Genomic DNA, 16,482 nt, shown 5'->3' on the forward strand with positions numbered 1-16,482 from the left:
CTTTCTTGGTGGCAGCATAAAAAAACCTCACAAAAGTTTATTTTACAAATATTAAATGAAAAAGGACTGCTGAGCAAAGCTCTGCATATTTCACTTACCATTTGTTTACTATGTGTGATATTAATATACTTTACATACAATTTGGCTGTTATATTGTTTGTTTTTTTCCCCGTTTAATTTGTTTTTCTAAACAATAAAAGGTGTCATTGTGTTATTCACTACTATTAAGGAGTACTTTACAGTGACTTTCCTGGAGGGAATGGAATCAAAGAAGCGCCTCATCACAGGTTTTAATGTCTTGTGGAAAACAGAGGATCTAATTACGGCTTCACTGACAGAGAAATTGCAGTTTAATTCTGACGTCATTTGCATGTCTTGCTTCAGGTAGCACTGTGTCACGTGACCTCGTGGCGCAGCGGTAGCGCGTCTGACTCCAGATCAGAAGGTTGCGTGTTCGAATCACGTCGGGGTCAGTTGTGTTTTGGGGTGAGATGCCCGAGTGGTTAAGGCGAGGGACTGCTAACCCATTGTGCTCTGCATGTGTAGGTTTGAATCTCGTTCTTGTCTCAAACTTCAACTGTGTTGCCAAAATGTTCTTTAAAAAAATAAATTTCTTTTGGGAAATTTTTGGTAGCAGAGTGATTAGCGCTACTGCCTTTGGACCCAAAGGTTGCAGGTTTGAATCCCACCTCCACCTGTAGTACCCTTGAGCAAGGTACTTAACCTGAATTGCTCCAGTAAAATTACCCAGCTGTATAAATGGATAAATAATTGTGAACTTCTAGTAAGTGTAACCTTAACATTCTAAGTCACTTTGGAGAGAAGTGTCAACCAATTGTAAATGTCAGTGTTGCTCTTACCTGTCTGACTGCTGCTGGTGCCAGCCTGGTTTAGGCAAGGTTTGTAATGTGTGTACAGATGGATAAAATGCTGGACAGCACTTACAGCTTTGGTGCATGTCCCTTTCAGTACAACAATGTTACATCTTATGCATCGACAAATGAGACGCAGCAAAAAAGAGTCTTCTGTGCAAGCCCTTATAAATAACTGACCATTTTTTTCAAGTGTATGCAGCAGTTCATATGTTTTAGTCTGGAGCAGTGACTCGTCCCGGTGTCTCATATTGCAGGGTTTATTACGGTAGCCCACGAGGAGGTGCACGGGCAGGATGTTGTACACGTGAACCTCAGTGTTTGTTACTCTTTAACTTGTCTTTAGACGGACAATAATGACACGATTACGGTGTTAATTCCTCAAGTCCCCTTTTGCTCAGTCTATTGAACTGGGTAGTTCCGAACGTGCGTGCAACTGCCCGTTGTCCCTTTGTGCTGGATTATTGTTATTGGATCCTTTGAAAATTGACCAACCCCTTTAGTTTCCTAAGGGCCAAATTTTATTTCCACAGGGCACAGATATTTTTGTAGTCCAGCTGAAAATGGTGTTTACTTAGCTTGGAACAGCACCAATTAGTAATTTGTAAAATCACCCTGTACAAGTACACTTTTATCAGTAATTACCCCTCTGTTTGATGAGTCTGATAGTGTATCGTGACACCCAGATATATGGTAAACTACTTTTCCCTCCTCCGTGGATTTTTTTATATCTTCAAGTGTCCTGTAATGCTTAATGTTCTGTAAATGTAACCATGGCCATTTTTAAAGCATTTGATATGGCTTCAGTAAAAATAAACAGAGCTTTTAAATAACTCAATTACACAATTAAGTGGACTACAGACCTAAACCACTGTGACCCACACGTTGGCGCTGAAGTAAACTATGCAAGTAACTGGCCAACTTTGTGTAAACACGGTGGAAATTACTCTGAAACCCCCTCACTCTCCACAGTAGCTCCAGCAAATCCCAAAGCGATGGAACTTGTGATTAGAGCCACTCAGCCTTTGGAATAATAAACGTGAACTACCGCTCCGGCTAATCAGACATGAAATCGCGTCTCGCCAGAGCAAGGAACAAGTAGGTCCACTGACGCTGACCAGCTGTCCTCTTTTCTTTTTGTTCTCCGCTGTATCCGTGAAATATACTCTTAAGTAGCATGGCCGAGATGTGGAAACTTTCATGTGTGACAGCAAGCGCTCGAACCTTTTTTATAATTATTGTGACTTGGGTGCCTGGTAAGTGCTTGTGTTTAACCCTCTGAACCCTTGGGCCCCTCATTTATTCCTATTACTAGTATGACCATCATTCTTATCACATCACCAAGGAGACACTGAGTGTTTTGATAACACAGAACTTATGTATGGGTTACTGTGTCCAAATTCAGCCTTAGTGGATATTAAACTCTTCTGGAGCAGAAGTTGAGGGGAACCGATGTCTTCCATTCACTCAGTGGTTAGGTATGGTTAATGGCTAGAGAGAGTCATCTGTTAGGATGCCTCTGGCTTCTACACCATGGATTTATTGTGTTTTCTGGTGGTCACGCCAACTACAAGCTACAGTCCAACCCATCGCTGGGCTCCTCCAATCAGAGCAGGGATCCTGCACACGCTGCTCCCTGATTGGTTGCGTAGAGTAAGACGAGAACAACTCCTCAACTCTGAAGATCATGCATCAACTGTGGCCTGTTTTCTACTAGGCAGGGAGTTGCTATGGAAAGGCAACGTAGATGCAAAATGCTCTACCACTAGGGAAAAAGATCAGGAAAAAAATTTGGGCCTGCTCTCCAGAGTTGGCAGGAAGGGGTTCCTGGCAAAGCAGAAGCTTTGCTTTTTCACAGCTATGTAAACATTTTGTTGGATCCTCGGCAAAACTTATCTAATAGTACTTAAAAGAGATGGAAAGAATGATATGGCAATACTGTTTGCCTTGCATTAACCAAATGTGGTGAAAAGATCTTTAAACTGTGTTGCTTCCTATGTATTGTTTTGTCCACTGTTTTTATTCATTTAACATCCAGTCAAATTAATTTTTTTCGTTTTCATTATGCCATTACTGTGTAAGTATATATGTACGTGCGTGTGTGTGATGTCATGCCGCTTCTAAGGTGTCAAGTCAGATTTTTAATGTTCAGGTAAAGTCGGCTGTCTGCGCTTCTATGATAGAGAAAATGTTAATCATTTTAACAACCAACTCGGAGGGATTTGGTACTGCCGTCTCACCCAGCCCCTCCCCATTCCTCATTTTCATTCCTCTTTTTCACTGATCTTTTCAAATCACACACCTACCTTTTCAGCAGCAAAAACAGATGAGGTCACAAAAAGGGCCATTTATTGCCATACCCTGTAAAACTCCAGCACACCTTTGGTTTTTCAGTGGTCTGCAGCCAAACATGCAGTTTCTTGCATGTGCTGTTTGGCATGATGACGTGGACATGAGTGATGCCTAGCAGCATTTTTCGCATTATTAAAGCATTTCACAGCTTATTCTTCGCCCCTCAGTACCAGATTTTGTCCTGTAGTTTTATCACATAATGATTGTTTTCTGATTGCCGTTGTCCTTTTCCGGAGTTATGAAATCAAAGGTGCCTTCATCTAAGTAGCTTGTTCTGATTTTGAAACCCTTAAAATGACAATGACTAGTAAGCATCAGTTGGGATCGTGTCTATCATGAGGTCTGCCAGTAATGATTGGTGTTTTGAAGTCTCATGCTACATATTACGTATCATAGATATTACATTGATTCCAAAGTATGTTATGATTGCTGAGAATACCAGTAAAGCACAGATACATATAACTGTATTTCTACATGTAAGGTAGTTTTTCTGTTTTTTTTTAAACTTGTCACCATCAACAGTTCATGTCTGCTGTGAGTCCACAGTTATTCCCTTGATTAGTGCTCTAAAAACAAGGGTCTATTTTGAATATAGCAACAGTGGTAAATCTCCTCCAAGAAGAAAAGGTTGAAATGCTTAGATATTCTGTGTGGTGTCATTTCCTACAATGCTCATAATCCTAGTGATAATTACCTTGGAAGAAACATCCAAATCAGTTGATCTCTGTGTATTGTTGACTCAAGATGGGGAAAATATGACAGCCTTGTTTATTTTCCCTTGCAATTTCTATCAAGCGAAGAAATGCTTGTGACTCTTGCTTTGGGAAAATGGGGTGGGTGTTGTTTCATGTCATTGGTGAGCAGAGCATGTCACTGCCTGTACGCCGTATGATGCGAAGATGAGCGCAGTCGCACCGTGACTCCGCCAAGCCTGAACAGCTGTCTCTGGAGATGTGTCCTGGCTGTGAAACCAGGGGGTTCTTGGAGACCTGCTTTCACGCCAGTTTTCTTTCATGATACCCTAACAAGTTCTGATATTATTGGACAATACCGTCAAGGCTGTTTTCATTCTCTTATTGACCGGGCAGGTAGTGGCAGAACAATTTTGGTAATGAATCTCTTGCAAACAAAACACTGCAGTGCACATAAATTTTGGAAAACGTTCTCTTTGCAAATCACCCAGAAGCTTTACAGTTTGCTGATGAATAGTGATCGCAAGTGTCGTCTTTACGTGGGATGGAGCTACCGCTACTAAGACAAAAACAAATCATACAAATACTAAGTATTAATGTGCAGTCTGACAGTAAGAAGTGCTAAAGCACTTATTCACACAATATTCATGCTCTTGCATGAAAAGGATTGATTGCCCACACAACTCGGTGCTTTTTCCCAGAAATCCGTATCACACGGAAATCTCCCACGCCGGGTTTGGTGCTGGGCGACCGGGCCGTGTCTGGACTCAGCCCGTTGCCCTGTGCCAACGCTGCCCCGGCGCCTGTTGGGCCAACCCGCAACACCGGTTCTGCCCCCGATGTGTTCCTGAGATTGTCTGAAACAACAACATCAAAGTCAGACCTAATTGCTTCCGATGGTAGGATTATTTAATGCTTGAGTCTCTTTCTTTTATTGGGAGGAAAAAAAAGATTCTATCACTCAACCACACTTATTTAATTGCTGCAATTGGAACATTTTAAATCCGCTGTTTGCTTTCATCTGTAATGGTGATGCTGATTATGAGATAGAGCTTGTTTAAAAAGCGTCTGATGAGCTAAGAGTGCAGCCCTTCACAACCTCCTTTGCTCTTGGAGCAGTTTTTTTGTGGAAGAAGGCGGGTGGCAGCCGGTGGCAGCCGGTGGTTGGCGCTGGTATTTGTGGTGCCTTAATTCCAGAGGAGTTAAAGGTATTACACAGTGTTCTGTCCTTTCAAGAGCTATGTATTGTTTTCTTAACTGCTCCTCGTGAAACTTTATCCTTGGAGCTGGATAAAGGGCTCTTACAATTTTTCATTTAGCTGATGCTTTTCTCTAAAGCAACTTACAAAGTTGAGGCACTTAAACCATTTACCCCTTTGTACAGCTGGCTAAGTCTCCTGGAACACACACACACACACACATACATTTTCGGAACTGCTTGTCCCATATGGGGTCACAGGGAACCGGAGCCTACCCGGTAACACAGGGCGTAAGGCCGGAGGGGGAGGGGACACACCCAGGACGGGACGCCAGTCCGTTGCAAGGCACCCCAAGTGGGATTTGAACCCCAGACCCACTGGAAAGCAGGACCTGGTCCAACCCACTGCGCCACTGCACCCCCCTCTCCTGGAACATTCTCCAGCAATTCTACTGGAGAGGGGGCTCAAACCTGCAGCCTTTTGGTCCACACACAGTAGCTTGAACCACTACACTACCAAGTGCCCCTACCATACCGTACTCACTGGCTCACCTAAGAAACTTAAGGTAAAGATCAGGAAACATTTGACAGTCCAATATTGCCTTTTATGCTTACAATAATAATAATAACATCCACACAGATTCTCTGAAACTGCTTGTCCCAAGCGGGGTCACGGTGAACCGCAGCCTAACCCGGCAACACACCCAGGATGGGACACCAGTCCATCACAAGGTACCCCAATCGGGACTCGAACCCCACACTCACTAGAGAGCAGGACCCCATCAAACCTGCTGTGCCACCGCTCCCCAATAATAATAACAACAGTAAAAATAATACTACACAGCAGTGAGGTAGGTGGCTTCAACCGAGAGTGAGGACATTTCTTAACACATAATGTTTGAAACGGAAAGCAAAAGAGGATTAGCCAGTTGTGGGCCTTGTTTTGCTTTTCTCCTACTTGTTTATCAGCTGTACTCCCCCTATTACTATGTGTCTAAGGGTGATGTGACATGCAGAACACTGGAGTGAATCGTTAAGCTGGGTCTCATAGACAAATATTTTGATGCACAGTGGTAATAAATCCTCAAGCATGCGTGCTGTCTTAGTATCAGTTGAAGACACCAGTGCAAAAATGGAAAATTAAACATTGATGTTCACTAATGGAGAAAAGCACCTTCCAGATGAATAAATGTAACACAATGTAATATGCACATTATTTTTAAGGCAACATTTTTTCATAAAATGCAATGGAATTCTCTGCAAACAGTTCTGCTACACAGTTAGTGTTTTAATGCACATAGTATAGAGCAAAATTCTAATTTTTTTCCTCTCTAAATAAAAAAGCACATATGAAAGTCTACCTTTCAATTATTTTTAATAAACCAAATATGCTTAAAATATCTGCTGTGGGGGACACGGTGGTGCAGTGGGTTGGACCGGGTCCTACTCTCCAGTGGGTCTGGAGTTTAAGTCCTGCTTGGGGTGCCTTGTGATGGACTGGCGTCCTGTCCTGTCCTGGGTGTGTCCCCTCCCCCCTCCGGCCTTATGCCCTGTGTTGCCGGGTAGGCTCCGGTTCCCCGCGACCCTGTATGGGACAAGCGGTTCTGAAAATGTGTGTGTGTGTGTGTGTGTGTGTGTGTGTATTTGCTTTCAGTGATTTTTTTCTCATCAAAAATCCCATAAAAGGCCAGTGGCACATGATAGAGTCCAATAAAATGCAGTTTTTGAAGTCACGCACACACACACACATTTTCAGAACCGCTTGTCCCATACGGGGTCACGGGGAACCGGAGCCTACCCGGCAACACAGGGCGTAAGGCCGGAGGGGGAAGGGGACACACCCAGGACGGGACGCCAGTCCGCCGCAAGGCACCCCAAGCAGGACTTGAACCCCAGACCCACCGAAGAGCAGGACTGCGGTCCAACCCACTGCGCCACCACACCCCCTGCACACAAAAACCCAACTGGAAAATTCACATCTCTTTAATACATCTTGCTCAATGTAAAATTAGAAATATGTAGTATATATTCTTATATGTGTTTAAGTTTTACTATTTCAATTATGGATTTCTAGCCTCAGTTATCAAATATGCAAAATCGTCAAATATTGAATCAATATAATTCATACTTATCTTTTTAAAATCCATCTTATAAAATACTTTTTTAGGAATAAATTTTTACAGCGAAAGCAAATGTGCTGAATCGAGAAAGGAAAAACTGAGAACTATCCCTGCTTTCTTAATTCCAGCAGGTTGTTTTGACAGGTGTTATCGTTCTCATCGGCAGGTAATTTATAACAGCCCCTAGCTTCCGTGGCCAGGCTATCTGTCTTCAGCACTACGGTGCTTACAAACAGCAGAGCCATGCCGGTAGGGAGCTGGAAGCCACCTCTCACACCTCCCTGACATCAGAACAGAGGGAGGTCCCACTTTTCTCCTGCTGCAGGCTCTGTCTTGTAAAGATGCCCTCAAGTACCTCTGCAAAGCAGTGGAGAAATTAGCAAAGATGTTCTGTGGGTGTTTGGCAGCTGACTGATATTAGTCCAGCTGTCTCTACCATTACCAACCCTACCTCTGCGATCTCGTATCTGTGATTCAAGTTATGCAACTATATCTTATGATAGATCTGACAAAGGAACTCTAGAGTGAGAGACATTGTATAAAATTCTTATAGAGTTTCATGTACAGGTCACTTATTATTTTGTTTGCTTGTTGTAATATGGGTTTGGCTGTTGATTCTGTAATAAATATATATTTTGTTAAGTGTAAATTAATTATCTGCCCGTTATTCCCCTTCGCCTAATAAATACACATGACAGCAAAGCCCCCCCACCCCAGTTTACTCTTAAATATCCTGTAACTTCTGAAACACAACTTCCGCCTTGAATACATCCATCCCAGTGTTCTGCGAGAGAATCAGGAGCGAGCAACCAGGCATTTCGGTTAAAAAAAAAAAGCAGGATGGACAGCGTGACAGATTGTGGTAGTCTTTGAGGTAATCATTGAGGTAGACGTGATGAATGACTTTCCCGTTCCATGGTACTTTTTCACTTTGCTAGGAATCCTAGTCTGGCAGCAGTGTGAATCTGAAAAAGGACATGGATGCAGTTTGGTGGCTGTCTACAGGGGACTGTGTGGGTGGCTTTCCAAAACTACTTCCCATTTCAAACACTGAACAAAACCTCATGTGGCAACACTTTGGCTTTCCTTCTTTAAAGTGTTGTTCCTTTTCCCCTCCGTCTCCTGCTTTTCATGTTTCGGTTCTGTTGACCAAAGTAAAGAAAGGCAAATGACAAATCATCGGGCACCCAGTTCAGTGACTTTTCATTCAACATATTTCAGACACATGCTCCCGCTGTAGCGTAAAATGATGTTCGTGTTTTCCATATATCAAAACAAAAGTACACTGGCATAGTGGGAGATAGACATACATAAACCTCAGTTAATATCACATTACATTATGCTGCAAATATGCCCTTGTGTGCCCTAATGGTATCTTCCCCTGGTTCTGCTGATCATCTCTCGGTGATTTCAGGACCACAGACTCCATGTGTCGTTGCTTCCTTGTACTCACACCATGGCACAAACCCTGAGGGCGAAAGTTCACTGCCTGACAGCCCAGTTTTCAAACACATCTCTCATTAAACTGGACACATGTCTATCACAAAAAGTAGACAGAACAATGTTTTTATAATGTTGCCGTCTTGAAATTAATTTTTAAATTTCTGCTAAAAATAGGCTATTACAGCATATTTTGCAATTCATTGTATCTAACAATAGGGGGTCCTGCTCTCCGGTGGGTCTGGGGTTTGAGTCCCCCTTGGGGTGCCTTGCGACAGACTGGCGTCCTGTCCTGGGTGTGTCCTCTCCCCCTTCAGCCTTGCGCCCTGTGTCACCAGGTTAGGCTCTGGGTCCCCGCAACCCCAAATGGGACGAGCGGTTCAGACAATGTGTGTCTGTGTGTGTGTGTGTGTGTGTGTGTGTGTGTGTATCTAACAATCACATCCCCCAGTATACAGCTAGATGTTCTCGCTGAAGCAGTTCAAGGTCAGTGCCTTGATCAAGAATACAACAGCAGGGAAGGAATTAAACTGCTCTGCATATTGCAAAGCGACGTCTCCCACCACTGTGGCACCCACCGCACCAGTTATGGCGGCTAATGGTGCAGTCACATTGTCATGATGCCTGATGTTATGGTGAACTAGGACCTGAAGGCTTGTGTGGTTTCAAGCTGACATCTGGCTTGAGTGCTAAAGCCAATCCTTCTTCACAGGGCTGCCAAGTCTTTTATGCAGCAAGCGCTAAACTTGAACGGAAGAGAAGGAGAGAAGGTGCCTACGGGTTGTCAGATGTAAAGATTGGAGGTAATGACCTTGGTTTCACCTTTGTAGGGCTGCTTACGTAGAGGAGGGCTGGAGCAGCTTAGCCGCAGTGCCACCTTTGAGCACAATTAAAGAATTGTGCTTCTCCTGCTCTGGTATGCAAACAACTCCAGTTATCGGTGTGAAAAATCAGGTGAGCAGCCCCAGCGACTTCTGTTCAGAGTTTTGCAGCCAAAACAAAACCTTGGCAATCCCTTCAGGGCAAGGCATGTCTTTCAGATCTGTCAAAACTTCACCTCCACCTTTGAGTTGATGATGACATAGAGGGCTGCATGTGATGACACTGGTAATGTAGTGGCCATATCGTTAGAAGAATTTCCTCACCTGTGATATGTAGGATGAATCATTTCATTACTAGGCACAGTCTGTCATTAGTGGGTCTTTATCAAGATATAACAAGTGCTATTAAAGCGATGTTTTTCTGTGCCGTTCTAAACCCGAGGAATGAAAATTTTTTTTCAAAATATTTTATCATAGCGTACACAGTATATCTGCCTATATCTTTATTTGCTTAATTTTCATAATTGGGTAACAGTTTCGATGTGCCTTTTCCCCTCAAAACTCAAAGAGCAGGAATTTAGAGAAAAGGTTTAAACGGGCTACAATGATGCCAATGGATTTTCCAGGAAAGATGGGGAAATATGTATTTCAGTAGATTGCCCCATCCACTGTCGGCTTCCAACAAACCCTGAAATGCCGTCAGCCCTTGCACCACGTTGTATGATTGCGATTTATACCTCTTACTGCTGCCTGGTCTCTGAGCTCCCATAGAGCAAACAAAGACAAAGATTTATGATACACAGAGTGACATCAATCTTGCAGCGCACCATCCTGCAAGATGTGGAAAGTGGCATGGAAATGAGACGCAGTTCAGATACAGTGGTCATATTCAATAGCTAAAATTTTGTGTTATTGAGTGTTCCTGGACGACACACCAGCCTTTTGCATATAATATTCCCACCGTCCGTTACCGAGCCCCACCCTGCTAACATCACCTTATTTGGTCCCATTTTGTATGTATGGAAAAGAAAAAACAATAGAGGAAAAAAGATAATTCAAACAATGAAACAACTCATGTACTTGGCAGACAGGCTCAGCGTTGAGTTTCCTAATCTTGGCTACAGTCAAAAAACATGCCCTCCCCTCCTCTAGGTGTGCAGATTTAACGAGGTGGGCTAGAAGAACCTGGGAAAAGCTGTAAATGTCCCCCTTTGGACCATGTCTCATGCCAGGAGTGGGTGGTCTCATGCTATGCTGACCAAAACGATAAGGCAACAAGCTAAGCTCTTGTGTGTGTGTGTGTGTGTGTGTGTGTGCATGTGTGTGCGTGCGCGCGTGTCCATGTGCGTGCGTATGTGTGTATACTGTTCATACTAAACAGAGAGGCCTAACAGCAATAAACACTACTATGGAAACTTCCTCAGAACTTTTCACCAAGCTAATGAATTTCGCTGTAAAGTTCCAGTCTCTACTGGGAACTTGCATCTGTTGCTATTTTGGTCGATTATTTCCACAGGTACAGCAGGCAGATTCCATGACTTTTGGTATGAGACAACATTTGATATAACATTTTAAAAAGTTCTTTTCATAGCCAGCTTATTATTAATTAATTTGTTATGCTTTGGAAACTGTCCATATACTGGTATATATATTAGTAGTCAATTTGTTTTACCAGTTAATTTTTTTTTTAAAAAATTTCTCAGATTTTGCTATAAATGTATTTGTTTTGAACTTACCTGTTTTAAGGCACTGGTATCTTTTGATGAATTGCATTGCATTTCTGATCATAAAGTTTTTCTGTAGTTTTCTTTATGGGTCAGAAGCCTTGAAGAACTTTCCCTTTTCTGTTTCCTTTAGAAAATCTTGTTAGAGAGCTTTATGTGTGTGGCTCAGGTTACTCCTTCCCTTCCTCATAGTCTCCGTTCTCTCAGAAGATGCAGCCGAATCTTGTATCCGTCCCGTACCCAATCGATGTCCCACGGTTTTATAAGATACACGGCGCCACATCTCAAGACTCACCCTTCGATGTAAGATCTGCTGCGGTGTATTCATCTGTAATTCATCAGTCGTTACCTTTAATGTCTGTCTGTTAACTTTATTGCCTGTGCCATCAAGCTGCTCCTGTTAAATTCACAGTGAGGTTTCTGGATTTGGATGTTATTCTAAACAGGCCCTCTTTACTCACATTATTCGGATACCAAAACTATCACTATTAAATGGATGACTAATATTTTTTTAATTACCTTTAATTACATTTTTCTTTTTCTTTGTCAGTGAAATGTGTGTGGCTCAAGTCAGGGAAATAAATTAATCATTATGCTATTTTTCAGATTTTGTGGATTATTACAATAATTTAAATTTATTGGATGTTCATGAGAAACAGCGTGGGTGTTCGACTTCACTTGCCGAACGCCTTGATATCCTCTCTTCAGTTTTCAGAAAGATTGTATTCAGAGTTGCCCTCATTATTTTAACTTATGTAGAGATTGCTGGGCAGGAAAACAAATTCATGCTTCTTGTGTTTCATTTGGTATTTGCCACATACATTTTGATCTATTCTGGCAGTGATTCAGTCCTGAATTCAGGATTTAATGGAAACCTCTGCAATGAAACATTGAACTGTACAGCATTTGCAATGATAAGATGTGAGAGGTAAGATAGGACTGAACTGCAAAGAGGCTTAAACAAGAACTTGTTAACAACACAAAGAAAACAAATTCCCTCGTAAGAGCGAACGTTCAAGTCATTTCATGTTGAACTGCTTCAGTAGGATGCTTGGAGTGATAAGGGCTTTTCATTATTTGTATGGTCTATGTTGTTTCTCCTCAAGTTTGAATAGCACTAAAACATTGGGAATATGGAAACAGCGCTTTGTGTTAGCATCCATGACTTTATGGCGTCATGGGACCATAATTATGGGTGGAATTATGCAATGCTTTCATCCCTGCTATTGTGTGTTATGGCAGCCAGACAGCAAAATTATCTACAGTTGATATTATATAGGAAGACATAAGATACTGGCATACATTCTGGCATAAGATACTACAATAATATTAAATTTTAAACATAAGCTATTTGATTTCTGCATTGTTCTCATTGCCTTTACATAAAACTTTGCCTTTTCCTACTGTTTGAAAATCCATGTCACTTGTATTATTCATGGAAAACCATCCTAAGGTCTGGTATGAAACCGTCCATAATCCTTTGTGCTTTTGGAAGAATCATGAGCAAAATTCAGAAAACCTTTTTGAAGTGAAATGCTCTTTAAAATCACTGACTTGAATCCTGTGTCAGAGAGCAAGACAATGACACAAGTATGTTCCATTTGATGGATAATCATATATATCCACTTTTGCTTTACCGAAGCTGTTTTATTTCTCCTAATGAGACTTACTGTACATTTTATTGAAGGTGAGGAATTTTTATGACCTTTCCAGACCTTTTGATTAGGTAAAGCCAGTAAAGGAGGAGAACGTTTACAGTGTACTGTACGGTATCTAGTTACAGATCTGTTTGTTTTGGCTTCTCATTAAGAGGTCTTCTCTGGGTTGCTAGACAACATGTGCTAGTACCTAGCGTGGCATTCTCACATGGACCAAAGCTTCAAGAGTTTGCTATTTACTAGCGGTATTCATTTTGTTGACTCAGTTCAGTTTTCATAACAGAAGTCCTACTTCAAGTGGCGAAATTCCTGTGCTAAAAAACACCAGGGTGTACATGTTTGAATCTGTCTGTGTCTTATAGCACAGTTATCTTCCCCCGCAACAATATTGTGATTTGTATTAGAATATAGAGCTTCGTAAGCTTTTCTAAGCTATGGACCCCTTTAAGAATCTCATGACAAACTGAAGACCCCCTCCCAGAAGAATGTCAGTAAAGAAATTTACATAAAGTGTTACCCTGAATTTATTGCACTAACACTAGATTACCTTCATATGGAATTACATCATCGAAAGTCGTAGCACTGTAATATTTTTATTCAGTTTTATTCTCGAGGCAAGCCTACGCTTCACATCACCCCTGAAGCTCATCCGCAGAACTCAGGTTAAGAGTCCCTGTTCCGAAAACATGGAGCTCTCTGTAGGGTGAGATGTCTGTTGAGGAGCTGAAATATGTGTCCACTCCACAGAGGAGCAAATGTAAAAAACGCTAAAAGTGTGTGTGTGGAATAACTCCAGAAAATGAAGAGTGTAACCTGTGCTGTCGTTCTGCGTGAGGGCTTCTCCAGGCCGCTCGTAAAGACAGCTACTGACAGCTGCTTCCTGTTTTGTATCCACTCACAGCTGGTGTTTCCAAGAGGTCAAGCTTGCCTTGTGGACAAGCCCAGGGGTCACGGGGAAAGAAAAATGCCTTTTTAATGATGACCGGCGAAGCACCACTGAAAGGAGCAAAATGTGTTCTGAGGAAACTTCTGTCACAGAGTTTGCTGAGATTGTTGTATTTTCAGTTTGTGGAGTCAAGTACACTAAACATTATAATTTATAGAAGTCTTTCAGATTTTTGTACTGGCACTGATGTATCTCTGGCCTTGCATCACACCCGTAAGTCATGGTAGGACAAGCCGCTCAAACATTGTCTCTGTACTGAACTGTAACCAGCGGGAACCTCCCAACTTGTTTCCAAAGCTTTTCTTTCCTAGGCGAAACAAAAAATACATTATAAAATAAATTAATGTGGTATTATTGCACAGGAAGATTTGAGTCAACTGGTATTTAATCTCCAGGTGGCAGTGAATGAATCAGTGCCTCTTTCTGGGAAGCTTTCTAGACCGTAGCTCATGAAATAAACATTTTACATATTGAATAGATTAACATATTTATTTGACCCTAAATATTGTTTAATATCTTTTACAATCTCTTGCTTTCTTGCATGACGGTTTAACTGAGACCACCCTATGAGGAAAGTGGAAAGCTGCACAACAGGGATCTATTTTTGTCCGTTTACATTCATTATTTCATTTGCATAAATCCAGTTAATCATCCATCACATGGTGATTTCTAATGCAGATACAGCCTTGAAAATTGGACTAAAAACTTCAGCTGTTCATGGCATGAAAAGACTGCTTATAGGTTCTGTGATATAATGTGTGGCACTTATAACTATTATTGGAATTTAATGAAGCAATTTAACTGCAAAATTCTCAAAACTACCATTTGTATGCGTAACAGTTAGAATACTAAGATAAAATAATTAATGCAATTACTAAATTGAATGAATGCAATGAATGGTTTTTAAAGCTACATCAGAATTCAGAGTTTAAATTTTGGCTGTGAAATTGCTATTATGTTATACCAGTAGTTGTAGAGCTTCTGTTCTCATAACACCCTTCTTTCATAAGGCCTGAAAACTAGCAACTCAGTGCAAGCCTAAAAGTCTTAATGTTCACTTTATGCTGCCATTTGGTGTTAAGGGTTGCAATTCATCTGCAACCAGGCCCAAAATATAAGGGTGTGACTAATCTGAGATTAGCCACAAGAACCCAGGTGCAGTGAATTCTAAATCCACATCTCCTCAATCTCCACTCTAACCTTGAATAAGGCTATGTTGACTGCTGAAAAATTCTCCAAATCTTGTCCTTAGAATATTTAGATGTAAATGACTAGCTTGCATACATGATTTCAGTGAAATGCCATGCTTCGATGGCTGGAATCCATTAAATCTACATTGTGGAGCAAAGAGGACATGAGAACAGGCAGCAATGAAAATGGGACAAGAAGCCATGTGAGGGGCCTGATAATACGAGCTAAAAAGTTGTTCCATCCAACAGGTTCTGACTCATTAGGTGCTGCAGCAGGAGCAAAACTGCAACAGTGCTCCCAAGACAGCAATGCGTTCTGGCTAAATCCCCGCTGTTTTATCCCCGTTATGATTTATCATCATTTTCTATGTGGTTGTCCCCTGGATTATGTGAAAAGATTCTGACCGTTCAGTCAGGTGCTGGCCAATTGGCATGGTACCAGATGGGTTCTGTGGACGAGGAAGTGTGTGCAGGCCATGGCCTCTGTGGGTCAGGGGTGTTTATTGTGAGACATCTGTTGTGGGTTAGAAGGCCGCAGAAAGTACAAGAACACAGGGAACTCTCGTCACACCAGAGGGAGTCTTCCTTCATGGTCGTGGATACCTCCCCTCCTCCCTGGCAAAAAAAGAAAAACACCCCCACCTCACGTCAACGCAACCTGCATGTCAAACGCTGTGCTTCCGTAGGGGGGAGACAGTCAGCAGCAGGATTGATGTTTTCCTGCAGACCAATCTTGCTCCCTGGTTGTCGGTGATCGCAGTGGGCAGTGTTTTTCTTCCTGCTATTACAGCAGTGTGTATGGTGTGGTCATTTATTGCCGCCAGTGGTGGTATGACAAACTCATTAATAACAACATCTTTGGCACGTCATGTGAGAGCCCTCTTCAGTCCTCTGTCTGAATAACTGACCTGCAGGACAAGTGACAAACGCACCCCGTTTCCAACATGTTTCTGTCATTACTATGATGTGGATCCATCATACATACAGGTTTAATATGTTACCTCGTTAGCGAGGTTTGGAATAAATATTATGATTTATGCTATATTTTGTGGTGGATTCATTTTATATGGTAAAATTGTACGCGGTCAGTTGCTTCAGGATTTTTGGACATTAAAGGCTAAACAAACCATGAATTCATTGCTTTTCCAAACACGCTTCTAAAAAAGGCCACGACATGAGATTACAGCTGGAAATAGAAATTTGCCCTGATTTAGCACGCAGAAGCTGCTGTTGTGTTTTCAATGCACTATTGGCCACTGCTTGGCTTCCCTACTCAAAGTGAACTTGTGACCTCTCCTCCTTGGGGACCATTTATACTAAGCTAGAGAGCAGCCGTGTGATTCAGACATTCTCATTTGACCTGTGTGGTCTCCAGTTATGTAGACGGGGTCCAACATGTGTGTATACATGTGGCTGGGGTTGATGGCAATCCGTGTGCCTGTCTCTAGCACAGAGGTTTATTTGAGACT

At 42.0% G+C, this 16,482-nt stretch overlaps 1 non-coding gene across 1 annotated transcript; it reads left to right on the forward strand.

Moving 5' to 3' along the window:
- The first annotated feature begins 401 nt into the window (after positions 1-401).
- Positions 402-473, forward strand: trnaw-cca (transfer RNA tryptophan (anticodon CCA)). Its single transcript has one exon. It is a non-coding gene; the product is annotated as a tRNA-Trp (tRNA).
- Positions 474-16,482: the final 16,009 nt, after the last annotated feature.

The sequence above is a fragment of the Scleropages formosus genome, chromosome 1 (assembly GCF_900964775.1).
Source record: "Scleropages formosus chromosome 1, fSclFor1.1, whole genome shotgun sequence".
Taxonomy (NCBI): domain Eukaryota; kingdom Metazoa; phylum Chordata; class Actinopteri; order Osteoglossiformes; family Osteoglossidae; genus Scleropages; species Scleropages formosus.